This window comes from Helianthus annuus, chromosome 3 (assembly GCF_002127325.2).
Source record: "Helianthus annuus cultivar XRQ/B chromosome 3, HanXRQr2.0-SUNRISE, whole genome shotgun sequence".
NCBI classification, from domain to species: Eukaryota; Viridiplantae; Streptophyta; class Magnoliopsida; order Asterales; family Asteraceae; genus Helianthus; species Helianthus annuus.
This window is the reverse complement of record NC_035435.2, coordinates 42,536,076-42,548,012: the sequence shown is the minus strand read 5'-3', so window position 1 is coordinate 42,548,012 and position 11,937 is coordinate 42,536,076. Positions and strand designations below refer to the sequence as shown.

General features: G+C 37.5%; 1 pseudogene; it reads left to right on the top strand.

Moving 5' to 3' along the window:
* The first annotated feature begins 6,540 nt into the window (after positions 1-6,540).
* On the top strand, positions 6,541-7,624 carry LOC110932372 (annotated as a pseudogene).
* Positions 7,625-11,937: the final 4,313 nt, after the last annotated feature.

Here is an 11,937-nt window from a genome sequence, read left to right as displayed (position 1 = left end):
TATTGTGATGAAAAGTGTGGCCCGCACCATAGGTTGTAAGAAAAATGTTATCGGTTCTAAGGTGTATTAGCAAATGGCCTATATTGGAATTGGTGTGTGTTTAGTATTTAAAAAAAATGGGAAAAATGAATATGGGGTTGTTACACACCTAAGCTTAGATGTGAAACCCCTTCAAACTGCGTCGTTTTGATTAAAAATCTTAAAATTCATAACTAAGGTGGTGTTTGTTTTTTTTAGCAAAAGCTCTTATGAGCACTTATGTCTGCGTCGCGCAGACGCGCGCAGACATAAGGGTCCTGCAGCTTGTTTGTTTTCTTGAAGATCTGCAGACGTTTTACCTCTGCCTCACCTCTTCCCCAAGCAGACATTCACCCATGTCTTCAAACTTCTTCAAAGCTCTTCTCCTCTTCTCCCTGCCACCACATCCACCTACCTCCGACACCACCTCCTCCACCACCCACCTCCACTCCGCCACCACCTCCACCTACGACACCCACCAACCAACCGTTATCTTCATCTGCAACCACCACATATCCAAACAAATCTCCCACACCCCCCCTCTCGATCTCTGCTACACACCCCAAACAAACATGAAGAAACACAACAAATCAGATTTATCTCCCCTGCTCTCCCTCGTGTTCCCTTCGTCGGCCAAGGGAGCCGCTGACCGGACTCCATCTCCGGCGCCTATGACCTGTAACCGACCGACAAACACCCCACTTCTCTTGTTTTATACCTCCACCACCCCCACTTTCTCCCTAATCTAACTGACGAACACCACCACCACCATCGCCGTCTGTGGCGGCGTGGCGACGAAACAGGGAGATCGAGAGAGATAGAGACCAAGGAGAGAGAGGCCGAGGAGAGAGAGACGGTGAAGGGTCGACGGTGGTGGCGGTGGTGTAGTGGTGACGGTGGTGGCGGTGGTGTAGTGGTGACGGTGGTGGCTGTGGTGTAGTGGTGACGGTGGTTGTGGTGGTGGTGGTGTTGGTAGATGAAGGCAGGGAGAGAGAGAGAGAGAGAGAGAGAGAGAGAGAGAGAGAAGAGATGAGGTCTATGTGTGAGAAGAGAAGGGTTTTTGTTGAGAAAAACAAACCCTCTTCTCCTTACAGACTGCAGACCTTTGGTCCACCTCTTCTTCGGCAGATGCCTGCAGATGTGGTCCGCAGACTGCAGACCTTTTCCTACAGAAAAAACAAACAGCACCTAAAACAATGTTTCGTCTCCTTTTTAGGTAATTCATGGGTCTTCTCCTTATTTAGTGTTTACAAACTACTATACATCATGTGTTTAGTTTTGCTATTTTTTCATGAAATATTTGAAACTTTCATCAAATATTTTCCTTTCATCTTTAACGTTTTTAAGTTATTGTTTTTTATACATCAAATATATCCTTTCATCTTTAACATTTTTAAGTTAATATTTTTTCAACTTCTTAGACCCCGTTGCCCAGAGTGGAGCCCCATATACATTCTAAAACTAATCGGCAACATTCAAAGTAAATTAATGTATTCTTTATTTAATACTTCTTTGATTTCGGCCTACATCAACGGAAATTTTTTTTTGAAAAGTAACTTTTATTAACGAAAACCGCCGACCCAAGCCGGGCTGACAAAACAACAAACAACTATACGAGATTACATATTTACAAACGAACACCATTCCCCCCATTCTAAACCCAAGGCCTTAGCTTCACTAATGATATTATCAATCTTTATCGGGGAATCCGAGAACCTAGCCTTATTTCTAGCGCGCCACAAGCACCAACAAACAATCATGATAATCCCTTGAACCGCGACTCTCTTCTTCTCCGAAACCCTGAGCTCTTTGTATAGCGTGAATAGGTCTTTAACCGAAAAGGCGAATATACCGGGTATTTTGCACCATGAACTAACGATGTTCCAAACAATCGCAGCTGAATGACAGGCGATGAAAATGTGCTCAGTTGTTTCTTCACTTGAGTTGCAGAACGTGCAAGATGAAGGGTTAATAACGACGTTCCCTTTCTTCAATGCATCCGTAATCAGGGGTGGACCCACATGATGCGGGTCGGGGTCCACGGACCCCAGTGTTTTTTAAAAAAATAGTAGAACTGGTATGTTAAATTTTTCAAGGACCCCATAAAATAAATTAGTTGGACCCTATAGTATTAAAAGCAAAGATGGTATGGTGGTAAATCTCCTTGTGTTCCAACAAGTAGGTCTCAAGTTCAAGTCTTACATCTCTTGTTTTTTAGTTTATTTTTTCATCAAAATTAAACTAGTCTTTTAAAACACCACAACCACCCATTGATCCTCTAATTTGCTTTTTTAAAATGATAAATTTAATGTCTCCGAATGATTTTATTTCACATTTGGCGTTCAAAAAAAAAAGCTTAAACAAAATTTTGAAGTTATGTGAAGTAGTTGTGTTGTTTAGATAACTATTGGTTTCAAGCAACTTATTAATCACCACAATTTGACAACTTAAACCCAAAAAATGGTTCTTAATAATGTAGTGGTTTCATGTCCACTAAATGTTTCTACATTATTTCCTAGCCCCGACCCGACTACGATGACCGGCCTGAAAATTTTAATGTTTAGTTGTGAAAAATTCTAACATAAAAAATGGACCCCAATGAAAAAAATCCTAGGTCCGCCACTGTCCGCAGTCGGGATTCTGTCCATAGCCGACCTCAAGACGTGAATGTTACACTTTGTAGGAACCCAGTTACACCAATCTAATACGAATTCCGGTTCTTGATCTCCGTCTGATACTAACAAGCATTTAACTGATCTGACCGAGAAGCAGCCGTCAGAATCTGCAGACCAAATCCACTGATCCGGAGCTGAGGAAATCTAAAAACCACTTAATAACCCACTGACCTGGCTGAGGTGATTCAGAAGCTCCGCAGAGCTGAAAGGAGATCTCCGGTTCCAGTTAACCATCTGCTCGTCACCTTATCTCTTAATCCTCTCAGCCACTTTACATTTTTTATTTGATTCCAAGCAGAAAAGGCCCGGGAATATTAGTTTAAGGGGTTCATCGAGGAGCCAGGGGTCTAACTAAAAAGCCACATCTTCACCATTACCCACTTTTCCTTTGATGAAGTTTCAGAGCGGACTTCCTCCAACTTCAGTATTTATAACGACTTTTGCAATGTTATTCCACACACCGGTCATAGATTTCTTGAAGGGAACGAATGATTCGTAAAACTTAATATATGGAAGAAAGGAAACAAAAGTATTTCAGATTTGTAACCCATTATTGTAGGAGCAGGACCCAAAAAACTAAAGATTTAATTATGAGTTGTGATGGAATAGGAGTAAACCCTTGAAAGATATGTTGAATTCGATGAGCTGTTAATGGTAAAAGAAATTGAATTCGATGAACTGTTACTAAGGTGAAATAAACATGAATAGCATAAAAAGAGGAGTAAAAAAGTGTGTTTTAGTTTTAATTTTTAGGGTTTTAAATCAAAATTACGTAGTTTTGAGTGGTTTCACACCCAAACTTAGGTGTGAAACAGCTGCATATTCACTTTCCCCTTAAAAAAATAACATATATATATATATATATATCGGATTTTTTTTAAATCACGTGCCTCTCGAAATAACGGGACTTGTGCGAAGGTCCTCCCCGCATACCATCAAAGCCGCCACTGCCGATTAATAAAAAAAATGTGTCGCAGGAAGTTTTGCAAAATTTGTGTGTGATGATTATGTTCAAAACACTTTGTTTGTTATAATTTGATGTTGGTTTTGTGTCCCAATAAATGGAAGCTATAGACTATTCGTTTAGATTATGTGAGGGGCTTGGGTTGGGGGCATTGCTCGACACGTGACGAGAGTGTGATCCACAAACTAATACTCAAAAAGTAGGGGTGTGGTGGTGCGTCACTTAGCTGGACGTGTCCAGCCATGTAGAATTTTTTAAAAAAGAAAACTACAAAGAAAATTAAAAAGAAAACCTACATTGAACCTGCCAACCACAAACCGCCATGTCGCCCAAGCACCCCGCACAACGCTAGACAGAATCTCCACGCCAAGCGGGCAACGCCAACCCGGGGCGGAGCACCCGACGTTAAAGGTCCAAAACGCCTACATTCCGACGCCCACACCCACCGGTTTTATAAGACTATGGGGTGTGGAGGGGCTTGGATTGAGGGCATTGCTCGACATGTAGCGAAGGTGAGATCCACAATCTAATACTCAATGTAGGTTTTTTTTTTTTAATTTTCTTTAAAGTTTTTTAAAAATTCCGCATGGTTGTCCACGCCCAGCTAAGCGACGCCCAACCATACCCTTAACAGCCAATCACAGTCCGCCATATCACCAGGCCCCCTGCCCCACGCCAAGCAGATAACACCAACCAAAACGCCAACCCAAAATAAAACATCCGACCTTAAAGAGCCAAAACACCCATGCTCTAACACTCACACCCACCGGTCAAAAATATAGATGTAACCAACTTTCTTTGCCTACTCATATTGATTTTTATTTATTGCAATCCGTTGAGGTGTCATTATTATTATTCATTTCCTTGTCGATTTTATTCTTATTATATGACACCGGAAATTAAATCGTAACAATTAAATAGTGAAGGTGGATCAAACACTATACTATTTTTTTCTATTTTTTATATTCCGGCTTCAATAAAATTGAAGTGATTTACTAACACAAGACGAAATCGAGAAAAATGATAGAATTCGTTCTAGCAAACATTTGATTTGGGAGAAAACAAATTGTATTGTGTGTTAAAATGTTAGGTTTTATTTTTATTTATTTATTTATTTTTTTTTTCTAAAACAAATCAAAATATCATACATAAATCTAAAACATAATGCCTATATGTCAATTTCTATACATTCTCACACTTCTCGTGAAAAATGTCATTTTTATTGTAACAATGTAACCTAAACATATATATATATATATATATATATATATATATAGGATAAAGATCCGTTAGGAACCACCCATTATTGCGAGAACCGCGAGAACCAATGTGAACACATGGCAAATTTGTAATTAAATGATATTTAATAAAAAAAACACGCTCTCCTCTTATTTCAGCCCCTGTTCACCATCGTCATTCACAATCTAGGGTTTTGCTGGAGATTTTGCTTAATTGGCGACGGAGATCTACGGCGGTGAGTTTCACGGCGGCGATCTTACTGGGGATTCGATTGGGATACTGATTACGACATTGGGATACTGATTTCGGCTACACATGGCTTCGTCTGACTCATCTCGTGTTGGAGTTGAACCTACGGCATCTGAAGGTTTTAGTTTTCGAATCCAATTCAGATGTTTATGTTATGATTTCAATTTATGATTTGCCCTTGATTCGAATCTCGTTTTGAAAGATTATTTGGTTGTTCTGGAATCGAAACAAGTTGCAATGACATGATGATGGCTGCTGTAAGTAATTCAATTTTACATATAGCATACTCCAGTAGGTTTTATTCTATTCGAATCCCAAATAAATTAGGCATTCTTGTTTGGTGTTTGGTGGTAGTTGCAGGTCAGAAGTGATGGTGAATTTTTAGCCAAGTGGTATCTTCTCAGATAAAAGGTTCATATATAAATCTTTAATTTACATCGGATTTAGCCAAATAAATTAGGCACGGTGTTTACGACGGCAATCATGTAACACACCGGATTTCACAGCGGTGGCAGCCGGAAACGGTGTTTACAGCATCCTCTACATCACCATTTACATCTGATGTTCTTCCTCATACATTCTCTGATAATCCTTCTCATACATCTGATGCAGACATTGTTGGTGACATTGTTGGTCCATCTTCCGATAATACAGTTGACAGACACAATACACCTATAAATACATAACATCAAGAGTTGCAATTCATTCGATTTGTGACTAAAAGGTATTATGTTGACTGTAAATGATGTATATACTTTGTAAATGATATTGTATTAAATGATATGCACATGTGCATTATATTTACTGTAAATGATGTTGTATTAAATTATATGCACATGTGCATTATGTTGATTGCAAATGATATTGTATTAAATTATATGCACATGTGCATTATGTTGAAAATTAGACTATGTCGTTGATGTATGGATTATGAACAAGTGCCTTATGGATAACTATCCAATTATGTACAGAATTGCAGCAAACAAAGGGTCTTGGGTGGCGGACAACTACAAAAAAATAGGGGAGTTGATATTGGCGATGAGATGCTGGAGAGCAGCTTCCCATATGTGAAGATTGAGAAAGATGATGGTGGTGGACATGGTCAAGCTGCAGGTCATGGAAATGAGAATGCAAGCAGCAGCTCTAGCGGATCGAGCAGTTCAAGCAGTGGCGAGTCGTCTTCCTCGAGTCGTATTGAATCTTATGGATAACTATCCAATTATATACAGAATGGCAGCAAACAAAGGGTCTTGGGTGGCGGACAACTACAAAAAATAGGGGAGTTGACTATGTGGGATTGCAAATGGAAGAACAAGCCGACAACCGGGGAGGCATGGGTGGAGTTTATGTAGCTTTTGGCACTGCTGAGAGACACCAGAATGAAGACGGGTCAATATGGGTGGTTGGCACTCGGAAAATAAGTCGACTTTTACAGATAAACCTATACTACTGGACTTGGGTTTGGTTAAGTTGAATTTGTCCAAGAATATGTATTCTAGTCCACTTGATTTTGCCTCCGATGTTCGGTTGGTGTTTGAGAATGCGATGCTTTATAACCCCAAGATGGATAAGGTTCATGGAATGGCTCATCAGTTGCTGTCCTATTTCGAGATGCTTTTAGACCGATTCAGGTGAAATTGCCTACTAATCAGTGTGTGAATGAGTTTTCTGCTGTATATGAATTCGATTGAAGTTCGTGGGATGATATACAGACGCCTGAGAGATCCAAGAAGCCAAAATTTAGTGACCCGGTTGCTCCTGTTTTAAACAAGCAAAATCACTCGACTACATCTAAACCGATCGTCCCACCTGTTGTTCAGCCGCCTATGCAGACGCCATCGCCAATGCAGGCTGCGGAACCAGAACCAGAACCAGAACAGATCAAACCGTCATCAACTGCGACACGAGGAACTGTGCCGAAGCTGCCCAAGCCTAGAGCCAAGGATCCGAACAAGAGGGACATGAACATGGAAGAGAAACAGAAATTGGGGTTATGGCTGCAAAGTATGCCACCAGAGAAGATGCCACAGTTGTTGCAGATCGTACGTAAGAGGAACGTAAGAGGAACGATCAGTTGGCGCAAGTGGGTGATGAAATAGAGCTTGACATAGAGGCTTTGGACACAGAAACGCTCTGGGAGCTCGATCGGTTTGTCACCAACTGTAAGAAACTAGTGAGCAAGACGAAAAGGCAAGCACTTTTAGTAAACAACGCAACAGTCGACATTGATGATGTAAGCTTTTCAATTGTTGGAAAACTGGAAGAATTGCTTGTTGTTTTATTTGAATGGTTGTGTTGAATTCAGGTTGAGGGGATTAAGAAAAACAAGAAGGAAGCAGGGGAAGAAGATGTCGATATTGGTGATGAGACGCTGGAGAACAACTTCCCACATGTGGAGATTAAGAAAGATGATGGTGGTGGACAGGGTCAAGCTGCAGGCCATGGAAATGAGAATGCAAGCAGCAGCTCTAACGGGTGACGATCTAGTTGTGGTCGAAAATCAAAGTGCAGGTTGTAACACTCAGGAAGTAAAATACAAAAAAAGGGAAGGGCGTGAAGAATAAAAAGAGGAGTTGTAGAAAGAAATGATGTTATGAATCTATGGATACATGATCCCCTATTGCTTTAATTTGCTTTCTATCGGTTTTTTTTTCTGTTTTTTTTTTCAGCTAAGATTTCCAAGTTTCTTTTCAAGGCTTTAATTTGTAATTTTACACCATAATCCATGTTTAATTATCAACCCTTTTCTTTTTTATCATTAAACATTAAACAAACAATTGGTTTATTACATAAGTTACTTATATTTTCATACATCATGTAATCCTGCACATGTGCATTATGTTGACAACCATATGTAATCATTAAAAAAATAAATTGTTAATCAACAGTACATAATTATGCACATGTGCATCACATTATTAACCCCAATAATCATCACTAATAAACATTAAACAATAACTGTTATTTCTTACATTCGTTACTTTTATTTTCATATATTACATAATCATGCACATGTGCATTATATTGATAACAATCCATGATCATCACAAATAAACTGTTAACCATCAGTACATAACGTTATGCACATGTGCATCACATTACCAACGCCCCGTAATCATCACCGAATAAATGTTGAACACGTGCGTACACACGCCATATACCTTATTAATTAGAATGTTATATGTTTTACTTTTTATGTATACATGAACAATTACAAATGAACAATTACAAGTGTTGTACATTCTACACTACAGGAACAATTACAAATATTGTACATTCTACACCTAAAGGCATGCTATATTGGATACCCTATGTTGAATCTGAATCCAACCATATGGTCATCAGTATCAACTGTCGCCGTTACCGTTGATCTTGCCAACTTCTTGTTCTTTACCGCACGCACTCCGTCACCTCCTTTTTTTACGTTTCAACACGTAACCTCCTTTTTTGGGGGGTTTCATCACGAGTTTGCTTAATTGCCCGCCCTTTTTTGTGTTTGTTTCTTCTTGCGCACCTGCGCGCACCTGCACGATATATTTAATGTGTTTACATAAGTGATATCATTTAACATGAATTTAATAAAGGGATGCACATGTGCATAAACTCCCATCTGGATCATCAAACATTAATCAACCTTTTTACCTTTTTGTTTAATCGTCGTGTAATCATATTCCATTCCATCCGGCATTTTAATTGACCTTTCATCCCTTGGTTTCAAAAAAAGATGCTTTCTTCAATTTTTTTCCATTGTTGATCTACAATAATAAACAAAATAAAATAAAATAAAATAAAAAGTAGGATCAATAAACATAAATTATCAATGAATATATGCATTAACTTTAAGTTTATTATCACTATATACATTATGCACATGTGCATCAATATAAACGACCTTATTAACATATTCTGTAAATTATGCACATGTGCATGTTGCATAATTATGCACATGTACATCAGCATGAATGACCTTAATAACCCATTCTGTCAAAGTTTGCAGATGTACATAACTATGCACATTTTTTGTCTTTCTTTGTTTCGTCCTTTTTTTTCCTTTCATTTTCTCTTTCCGTTGACAGTTCAAAACAACCCCACTGTTCTTTAACCCCAACAACCCACTAATTACATCCTCGTCCACCTTTATGTTACCAACATCCAATTTAATGACCATCTCTTTCCCTCTAAACTTATCCACCACAAAATATGATGTGTTTGATGGTAAGCTGTCCGTTTTAAAATTCAAAATACTACCAAACCCCATTTTTTTTAACTACAACCTTCTGTTTTTTAGACATTGCGTCCAACTCCATCAACATTTGATGTGGCAACAAACGTGTCCGTATATATCTCCAGTTGACAGCTCTAACAATTTTTTTTACATTCTGTCCCTCTAACAATTTCTTTACTCTCTGTCTTTTATGAGATTGTTTCAACTATTTGTGATGTTGATCTTTTTGCTAGTTTCTTAACTCTTTTTGATGATATCCCTTCTTTCATTGAACATGTTTATCCACACATTATATGCATATGTGCAAACGCAATAACACATGTTATGAGATTTTCTTACATACTAATGCACATGTGCATCTTAAAGTTTATTTTAAAAAAAATTAAATAACACATACCATCAACAACAGTGTTATCTGCCTTATTGACATCCTTGTCACTATTGGCTTTAATGTTGATAACCTTCTATTATTTGTCGTGCGAACTTCAACAAAACCTTCATTTGTTGTTTCCTCTTGTTTCCGCTTGCTAATCCTCCTATTAATGTCCTTGTGCACATCCTTCCTCGCTTTTTTTCACATCTTCATTTATAAACTTAACATGTTTATACACAGTATACTATCAGCCAAAAAACATTAATACAATGAAGCACATGTGCATAAAAACATATTTAATTACTGATCAATCAAAATAAGAATTATAAATAATCAACATAATATAACCTTTTTGTTTATTATTCGTATTCTCTTTCGTTGCGCCTACGTCTGCGTCCGTGTCCGCGTCTAGCATTTTTTACGATCCTTCATCTCTTGATTTTAATACATATGTGATTTTCTTCAAAAAAAAAAATTACGATTTTTTTTTTCAATTGATGATCTACAATTAACATGTTCAAAAATGTTAAATACCTTAATAGCTGTTAAATATATCAATAACATAATATCACAAATTATGCGCCTGTGTATAATAACATATTTTGTAAATCTGTGCACATGTGCATATATGTATATATATGCATATATCACACAACAACATCGTATTAACATAATTTAACATGAAATGCATATGTGCATAACCATACGTTACATCAAAATAAAACTAAAATACATTATTCACATGTTATTGCAAACTATGCACATGTGCATATTGACTTATTATTACAATTTATGCACATGTGCATATATAATACCAAACATTACCTTAATAACATATTCTGTGATAAACTTATGATGTCAACATATGCACATGTGCATACCAATATATCACACAATACAACACGAATTCCGTATCAACAATATGCAAACGATGTAATATATATCATATAAAAAAAAGCACAAATGATTTGTATAAACTTGCAAACATGCTCGATTTAGATGACAATATAAATGTTATAATGCACAAAGTATATATGTTACATTGCACAATATCTATGTTACAATGCACATTATCAATGATACACCACATATTCCGGCGATTGTATTGCGATTCCGATGGTTATCCCTTAATATACTGTCATATTGACTATTATTGTAATCACGTTGCCCTAATTAGCCCTAATTGCGAACGGATTATAAATCCACAGTGTTTACAATCACGTTGCCCTAATTATGAATGTAAGAAAACAAGTACGATCTGTGATTATGTTCGTAACAAAGTTTATACGACTAATTTTGTTCAAAATTTTGGGAACTAACCTCGATTGTATGACAAAATCTGAAATATATGCTTGTAAAATCTAAAATCTCCGATAGAATGTCAATCCAAATGCTTCGATACAGTGAATCGATTGTAATCGACGAACTGGTGATGGTGAAATGTTGAGAGATTCGTATGTAATCAGAATGAAATGCAGATAGATGGAGTGGAGAGATTGAGAGAATGTGTAGAGCATGCAGATAGTTTGGACGTGAAAGGCTATATTGATTATAATTGAATATATGATTGAAGTCCGACATTAGGTGCGTGTTTTAATAATTGTTTGGATATTTACAAAATTGCCCCATGTTCACATTGGTTCTCGCGGTTCTCGCAATAAAGGTGGTTCTCGCATGAACCCTACCCTATATATATATATATATATATATATATATAATGTAAATATCTGAAGAAAACTCATTTAATCTAGAAAATTTGGAAAACCTGGATTGTGTGGATAGGATTGATCCACATCATATATTTAAAACACATGTTCAAATGACAATTTCGTCATTTGTTCAAGCCATCACTTCACCCCTTCCTCATCCCGTCAACTCACCTTTATTACCCATCAACCCATAACCTTTTTAATAAAAAATTGAGTAAACTGCAATTTTACCCCCTGAGGTTTAGGTCAATTGGCACTCTGACCCCCTCTAACGAAATAATTGTTCTGTCGCAATTTTATCCCCTGCCGTCAAATAAGTTAACAGATCTGTTAAATGGAATGTGAAATGACTATGTTACCCTTTCATATTACCCCCTATGGTTTGTTCTGCTATGCAATATTACCCCTTTTCTCATAAGCCCTCCACCACCACCATGAACCACCACTGCCACCGCCTATCACCACCACCACCTCCACAACTATCA